We start from the raw sequence: 8,686 nt of genomic DNA on the forward strand, positions 1-8,686 counted from the left end.
ACAGCCACCATTCAACTCCTGCACTTCCTTGCGGAAAATGGCCACAAGGTCTCCAAGAAGAAGTTGCAATTCTGCCAACCCCAGGTCACTTACTTAGGCCACCTTTTGTCCAAAGACGGAAGGAAGCTTACTCCCAACCGGATCCAAACCATTCTTGAAACCCCTGTCCCTAAGACTCAGAAACAAGTCCGCTCCCTACTAGGCCTCACCTCCTTCTGTCGGCAGTGGTTGCCAAACTTCAGTCTCATTGTGAAACCGCTGCTTTCTCTGCTAGCTAAAGATGTCCCCTTCCCACTCCCTTGGACCCCTGAATGCCAATCCTCCTTCATAGAACTACGAGATGCCCTTTGTTCGGCCCCTGTCCTAGGAACCCCCGATTACACAAAGCCCTTCTCCCTCTACACTCACGAAAGGGAGGGATGTGCTTTGTCTGTCTTGACCCAGTCCATTGGCCCAAAGCAACGACCATGCGCTTACTTCTCTGCCACTCTTGACCCCGTAGCCAGAGCCTTGCCTGCCTGCCTTCGAGCTGTAGCTGTCGCTGCTATCTCTATCCGACAAAGTGAGGGGATCGTGCTCTCGAATTCCCTCACAGTATTAGTACCCCATGCAGTCGACACCGTCCTGAACCAAACTAAGACGCAACACCTGACAAGTGCATGACTGACTGGATATGAACTGACTCTGCTTGCACCCCACATCACCCTGAAAAGATGCACCACACTGAACCCGGCAACCTTGTTGCCCCTACCAGAAAATGATCCCAATGTGCCCCTTGTACATGACTGTGTGACCCTCATGGACGAACAGACTAGGAGTAGGGTCGACCTTAGAGACACAGCTTTTTCTGACCCAGATGGAGAGCTGTGGATGGACGGCTCTTGCATCAAACTCCCTGATGGCACCACCTCAGCTGCTTATGCAGTCACCACAGCCCGGACTGTAGTAGAGACAGCCCGCATCACACAACGATCTGCACAGGCAGCAGAACTGATTGCCCTGACATGAGCATGAATCCTGGCAGCAGGAACCACAGCAAACATTTACACCGACAGCCAGTATGCCTTCGGGGTGGTTCACCATTTCGGACTCCTTTGGAAGGAGAGGGGATTCTTGACCTCACACGGCACCCCCATCTTACATGGAGATCTAGTCTCCGCCCTGATCGAAGCCGTCCTCCTCCCCAAACGACTTGCGGTCCTCAAATGCCAGGCACACAAGAAGGTGACAGACATTATTGGACAGGGAAATGCACTAGCCGACATCACTGCTCGGACCACAGCTGAGAATAGGACGACGACACGCACGTACGTGACCAGGTCCCAAGCAGAGAAATGGACTGACGCTAGGGACACTATTAGGGACATTCAAATGGCTAGCTCGCACCATGAATTGACTGAATGGGCACGGGTGGGACTGAAAGACGACGAAGGCTGCTGGCGAACAAAAGACACGAATAAATGGTTGCTACCTGACTCATACCTGATTCCCATATTGACTATGGCATACTCCCCTGCATACATAGGATCAGCCCCCATGATCGAACTTGTCACCAGAGTTTGGCACAACGACAAAATCACAGACTCCGCCAAACGTCTGGTCCAACAATGCTTGATATGCTTGCAACATAACCCTGGGAAAGGAACTGTAGTACCCCGGGGAGGGTTTGGGGTTCCCAATCACCCATTTGAAGTCCTACAGATGGACTACATCCAACTAGACAGATGCCAAGGCCTGAAATACGTACTTGTTGTGGTGTGTGCATTCAGCAAATGGGTGGAAGCATACTCAACCCGTGACAACACTGCTATGGCCACTGCAAAATTACTATTAAAATAATTTTTCCCTCGCTACGGCCTTTGCCGAATTCTATGGAGCGACAATGGCCCCCACTTCGTAGCCGAAGTTATCCAGCTCATCTTGAAAGGGCTGGGTGTAAAACAGAAGTTCCACGTAGTCTTCCACCTACAGTCTGCTGGACTTGTTGAGCGACACAATGCCACACTAAAACTAAAACTAGCTAAGATAGTGGCTACCACAGGACTGAAATGGCCAGACGCTCTCCCACTGGCATTACTATTGATGCGTTCCACCCCCACCAAACACCACTTGACACCTTACGAGGTCGTTTTCGGCCGACCCATGAGCGTCTGGTCTGCACCAAAACCGACTTCCATTCATGACGTCCCGGACGTCCTAATGTCTGATTACTTGTATAAATTGACTGAAACTCTGTCTGTCATTCACCAACAGGTGCTGCATGCCATGCCTGACGCTTCCAGGGGTCCCGGACATAACCTGCAACCCGGGGACTACGTCTTGATAAGAAACTTCCAGCGTGCCAAGAGTCTGGAACCCCGGTGGACGGGCCCCTGGCAAGTCCTCCTCACCACCCGAACAGCTCTTCGAGTGGAAGGAAAACGGACCTGGGTACATGCGCACCACTGCAAACGGATCCCCCCGACTCTGACGACGACCGAAGACATGACCACCCAGGAAGAGCTCCTGAACAGAGACCGACCATCATTGAACTGTTATCCAGACACAGAGACACTCGAACTGGCAAAGATTCCTGACCCCACAGTGCCATCCAGAGAAGGGTATAACCTGCGACGAAAGGAGGGAGTTTCGGCTAAGTAGACCATTGATTAAGTCATAATTATCAGATCGGTGGCCTAACACTACAAAGGCTGTCAGGAGAGAAAGCCAGACGAGGTCTTTGGTTCTGCCCGCTACCGAGCTCCCTTGAAGATGATGGAAGCGCCCGATAAGAAGATGATGGAAGCAACCGGACACCCGAAGATTCACTACAGAAACCCAAAGACTGACAAAATCCACAGTTCAAAGACAATTGCACTCTTTATCGCAATCCTCTTTTGCCTCCTCCTCATGACCACCCTCTGGATTGTGGAAGAAAGCGCACCCGCTCATGAGACATTCCTGACCACTGCACAGCCTACCACCATGAAGGAACATTATCTGATTTCTCTTTCACCCCAACTCAGAGAAAGGCGAAAGGAGTTTTGGAACAACTCCTTCGTGCAACTGCTGCACCAGCACAATCTTGCCACCAATGCCACCAACTGCTGGATCTGTGGGTTGCTACCCCACGCCACTGGACATTCGATACCCTTCATCCCTTCACCCTTCTCAATTCACGGCTCCTGCCTTGCTTGGCTGATCCTCTTGCAAGAGAGCTATAGGGATAATGCCACCTCCAGCAAAACTATGACGCATTTCTTTCATGAGGTCTAGTGAAACAAAACGAAGACACACTTCTGCCCGCAGACCTCCAATGACTCTATCCACATGGACATCCCTGTCAAAGAACGAATTGAAATGCAGGTGTTTAACAATCCGACCAGACCCACCTTCTCTTACCTTCGGAAACGAACAGCTGCCACCCTGACTGTGGCCCTATCCGTCATCAACGTCACAGGCCTTATGTGCATAGAAGGGCTTGGGACACAGCTGGTGGGCCGCAGTGTCTGCCGCATCACCAGAACTTTGGACCCCACCGATCCACCTTCCTTTGTATCCTCTCCAAACATGTACTTTGTTTGCGGCACAAAAGCCTACACCTGGCTCCCCAAAGGCTGGGGGGGCACCTGTTTTATCTCCTTCATCCTTCCTCCGACCTATGTGGCTCCGGCGAATCACCATAGACAAAAACGAGCCAAGGACATTGAACAAGCCGACTCTACAGGAGCACAGTTCCTTGATGCAATGAAGGGACTTGTTCCACTCTGGGGCCCGATGGCAAACAGTCGTGCCATCCGAAATTTGACTCAGGCAGTCGAGACAACAATGAACATCACAGCTGGTATCCTTGCAAACAATACAGCCGAGCTTCAAGCGGTCCGCCTGGTGGCTCTCCAGAACCGCCTTGTTCTAGATGTGGTTCTAGCGGATCGTGGTGGAGCATGCCGCATTTTTGGGTCCAGCTGCTGTACATATATACCGGACAACTCACCCTCAGTGTACAAAGCCATCGAACATCTCCACAGACTCTCCTCAGAAGTTCACCAGGAGCAAGAAGAATGGTCGCTTGGTGGATGGTTTTGGAGCACTGTTAAGAACTGGGGCTGGAGATTGTTTACTATTATCCTGATTCCTGTGGTTGTAATATGTGGGTTCTGCTTAGAAATTCAATGCCTGCCACCTCTGTGTTCGCTATGTGCGAATTGTATCTGCCCTAAGACTGTGGACTTTGAAAAAGAACGCATGAGAGCACTGTATGATGTCGAGGCTAGGAATATGATGCAGATAGACATTGATTAGACAAGCTGGCTAGATATGTTGAAAAGGGAGGACTGTTAAAATCTAGACTGCAGTATCAACATTATCGGCGCCATCTTGTCCCCCTTTTGAGTCCATTCATGCGCGTAAGCGGCAGCCATTTTAAAATACCATGGCCTCTCTGCCCATCGCCCACAGCCAGCGCGTCTCTCTCTCCCTCTCTCTCTCTCTCCTGACCTCGCAGGCATCCCCCGCGCACTGACAGCCCCCGCTCTCACATGCTTGGGCCATAAACCCCAGCAGCACAACCCTGCCTCGGAACCCCATCCTGTTCCCAGCTCAACACCTCCCTCCATTCCTTTCATGATCCCGGGTCCTTTGATAAAACCCCCTTTCCTCTCTGCCCGATTGTCTTACTCGTTCCCAGGCCGCCACCTGGCCCTGCGGATGCTGTTTATTGCCCCCCCATACAGTAGGAAGCTTCCCCCATCAAAGGATCCACGAGTTGATCAAAAGCCCCCACCCCATGAGATCCGATCGACCACATACATTCCGTGAATCGGCGGAATGTCCAACTGCGCAACAATCGTCACCTGTTGTGACCGGGGTGGGGACTTCTACTGTAAATGTGTGTGGGAACGGGCCTGAAGCGGGGATTCCGAGGATGTCCTTCCATACTTCAAAGCATTTGCAAGAATGTGCCACATGCAATAAACTGTAATAAAGATCATAAACCTGTGTATAAGAGGCCAGGCCTCAGAGATGCGGTTAGAGCACCTCGAGAAGATACCCTGTTGTCTGATTTGATGTGTTCTGCTCCGTCGGAATAAAACTTCTGTTTCCTCCCTTCCAGTCTCCAGCGCCTGCCTCTTTGTTTGGTAATTCGAGTGGTATTAGAGGCGGTTAGCATCGGGCAACTCTGAAAAAGGTAATCGGCCCGTACATTTTTCCACAGTTCCACCACTCACAGAGTGGGCAAGGGCACATGAATTGATGGATTGTATGGGCCTGGACCGTCAGGAGAATATACTTTAAGAGTAGCAGCTCAAGTAAAGGCATTTAATTGATAAGACATAGCAAAGGAGGTGGCAACAATGGGGAGTAAGATCCATGAGAGGTGGAGACTGGGTTTCTACATCTATGTCTTACCTACTATTTTGCAAGCTTAAGACACAGTAACAACTAGAGCCCCTTACTTTGTGTCCCCCCCCCCATTGTTTTGTCAATTAGGGTAGAGGGAGGAAATGGAAAACAGTAAAGAACATATCTACAAATATACTGGTATGTTCAGCACACTATATCAAGAACTGAAGAACAAAGGTCACAAATAAAAGAAGAAGTTACACAAAGGAAGGCTGCAGAAGAAAGAAGACAGATCTTGTACACAAACAGGTAAGTCAGCAAAGGAACAACAAGTGAACAAGACTAAAAACACTGAAACGAATGGACGCTGTAGATTAGATTGCGATAAGACGTAGAAAGATACTGTTAAAAAAACAGAGTTCAGATAAAGAAAAGTTCAAAAACATGTCATACGTGATGACAAAGACGCAGTGGTAACACTATTCTCCAACACTTTTAATAATGCTCCCGGGATGGGCCCCCTTTGGTCAAATTAAAACAAAAATGCTTATGAAGGACACCTTTGGAGAATTATATAATACATTGGAGACTGTGAAGGAAGCCCCAATGCCCCCATGGTCTCAGCCGGCTCCCCGCATCCTACGGAAGGCAGCATTACTTTTCTTTAGATAGAGCAGCTAAAATGCTACTCCCCCTGAGGAAAAGCAAACTGCTTTCCTATTTGGAAGAGAAAGCAGGTTTCCTGCTCTCTCTTCCACATAGGAAAGCAGTTTGCAATGGCAGGGTGGGAGCTGTGAGACTCATGCCCTGCCATTTCAAACAGTAGTGTCCTGGGGTGGACAGCCCGGGACACTACAAAACCCAGCCCTGAGGGTGGCGGAGGTCCCCAGGGCCATCTGCGGCCCCCCTCCCACACATTAAAAAATCCCTGGGGGTGGCGGTCCCCGGGGCTGTGGAAGTCCTACAACCCAGCCGCCCTTTTTAACAAGCCCCAGGGAGTGGCGGTTCTCAAGTCTACGGTGGGGAGCAGTGAGCCCCCCGCATATATTAACTTAGAGCCCCGAGGGGTGGCAGTCCCCGGGGCACTATGTGGGGGATTTGGGACTCCCACACTATTATTTTTAAAATTCCCCTGGAATTTGGCCGTCCTGGGGACTAATAGCCTTTAAACCGCGAGAGCCCATGCTTTGTTTTTTTTATTTTTCTGCGTCGAAATGCATGGATCCTACACGCACCCTGCGATTTTTTTTTAATGTTTTGCCCTAGAGGTCCTTCTGCGACCCGCTGAACAGACCTAGTGGGTCAGGGTGTGTCTACCCTGCCCCCTTTTCACACGTTGCACACATACATCAATGACTTCCTCAGCCTCGCTTCTACTGAGGCACAAAATGGCTGCCAACAGTTCCTGATTTCGAATGTTTACAACCGCTTGACAGCCAATTAGAATTGAGCGCGTGATCGGGACGGTGCGCTTATCCTACGAGGCCAATCCTCACACAATCCGTGAATCCACCGCACCCATAGATATATAAATGACTTTAACCGTAATTTTCAAAGAAACTACTGAACAGATTGACACCAGATATGCGAAAGGCACAAGTTGGAACTAAGGACTACTTCTCTGCCAAATTTGGTGTAATTCTGTTCAGAAGTTCGAGTTGTAGCCGTGGCTAAAATTCTTATGGGAAATTGCATGGGGAAAACATGTTTTGGGACCCCCCTTTTTTCTCACCCGCGCTTCATTTTTTAATTTTTCTGCGGCGAAACACGCACCCCACGATTTCTTTTTTTTTTAAATACTTTTTTTGCCCTAGATGTCCTTCTGTGACCCCCTGAGCAGACCTAGTGGGTCAGGGTGTGTCTACCCTGCCCCTTTTCACACGTTGCACACATATTTCAATGACTTCCTCCGCCTCGCTTCTATCGAGGCCCAAAATGGCTGCCAATAGTTCCTGATTTCAAATGTTTACCACCGCTTGACAGCCATTTAGAATTGAGCGCGTGATCGGGATGGTGCCCTTTCCTACGAGGCCAATCCTCGCACAATCTGCGGATCCTCAGCTCCCATAGATATATAAATGACTTTAACCGTAATTTTCAAAGAAACTACTGAACAGATTGACACCAGATATGCGAAAGGCACAAGTCGGAACTGAGGACTACCTCTCTGCCAAATTTGGTGTAATTCCGTTCAGCCATTCGAGCTGTAGCCGTGGCTAAAGGTCCTATGGGAAATTGCATGGGGAAAACACGTTTTGGGACCCCCTTTTTTCTCAGCCCCGGCTTCACCAATCACCCCCAAACTTTCAGGGAAGGAGCAGAACTGAGCTGGCCAAATGTTTGGAAAATTTCCAGAAGATTCATTAATCGATGCCAAAGTTATTGCCAATAGAATGTTGCGGATTTCCTATGGATAATAGGTCCTAACTATAACTACCTACTGCTGGAACGCTCCGGAGGTTGGACTTCCATAAGTTTGACCGGGAGCTCATCGCAAAGAAATCCGGTGAACCCTCACCAAATCCTGACTGGCTGACTGCTTCGAGAGGCCCCGGGAAGAAAAGCTCCGGAAAAGTTTCTAAGTCAGAAGATAAAAACTTTGACAGAGTCCTACCATGAGGGGTAGCTGCACAGGGCTTGATCATGGTCGACTTGAAACTTTGACTTTGACCCTGTCTGTCTTGACCAAATGTCTTGATAAGGCGCTATAGGTGTCTATGTGCTAGATAATGCTAAGTCTTTGAAAATTCATATCTCCGTTTTCCTACATAGGATTTTTGTCGTTTTTATGTCATTTTAAAGATACAATCATTTCCTATTTATATAACTTAGTGTTGGATTTTTATTGTGCATTGTGTCTTAAATATTTACTGAATCAGTGTTTTTAAATGCTTTACATTACTGTCTTTGAATTTAAGCTTGCCTGCTCGCAGCCAAGCTACCAAAGGTGAGCATGGGAATAATTTGCTAAAACCTATTCTGAGCCCTATACTGTGTTAGTGGCCTTATTGCCATCAGAAGATATACATTTGTCCCTACTAATAGTCCACTTTCCGACAAGATCCCTTTTAGGTGCAGGGCTGAGGAAACTAGCTTGAGTGAGGGCCTTTAGTCTCTGAGGAACAGATACTAAAGGACTACTCTAAGAAGGGCATGGACATTTTACCATATCTATACAGAATCCCATATAGGATGCTGAGAAATTAAATCCTGCCTCTGAGGGTAGGAATTGACATGGGATAGCAGTTGCCAGGGCTGAAAGCGAAATATTTGAGAATCATTGTTAGTATTGAAAAAGTTGATGTTGATATAAATAACAATACATTCATGTATAGGAACAAAATTGTATCTTTATTGACAAATT

The sequence above is a fragment of the Lissotriton vulgaris genome, chromosome 11, assembly GCF_964263255.1.
Source record: "Lissotriton vulgaris chromosome 11, aLisVul1.2, whole genome shotgun sequence".
NCBI classification, from domain to species: domain Eukaryota; kingdom Metazoa; phylum Chordata; class Amphibia; order Caudata; family Salamandridae; genus Lissotriton; species Lissotriton vulgaris.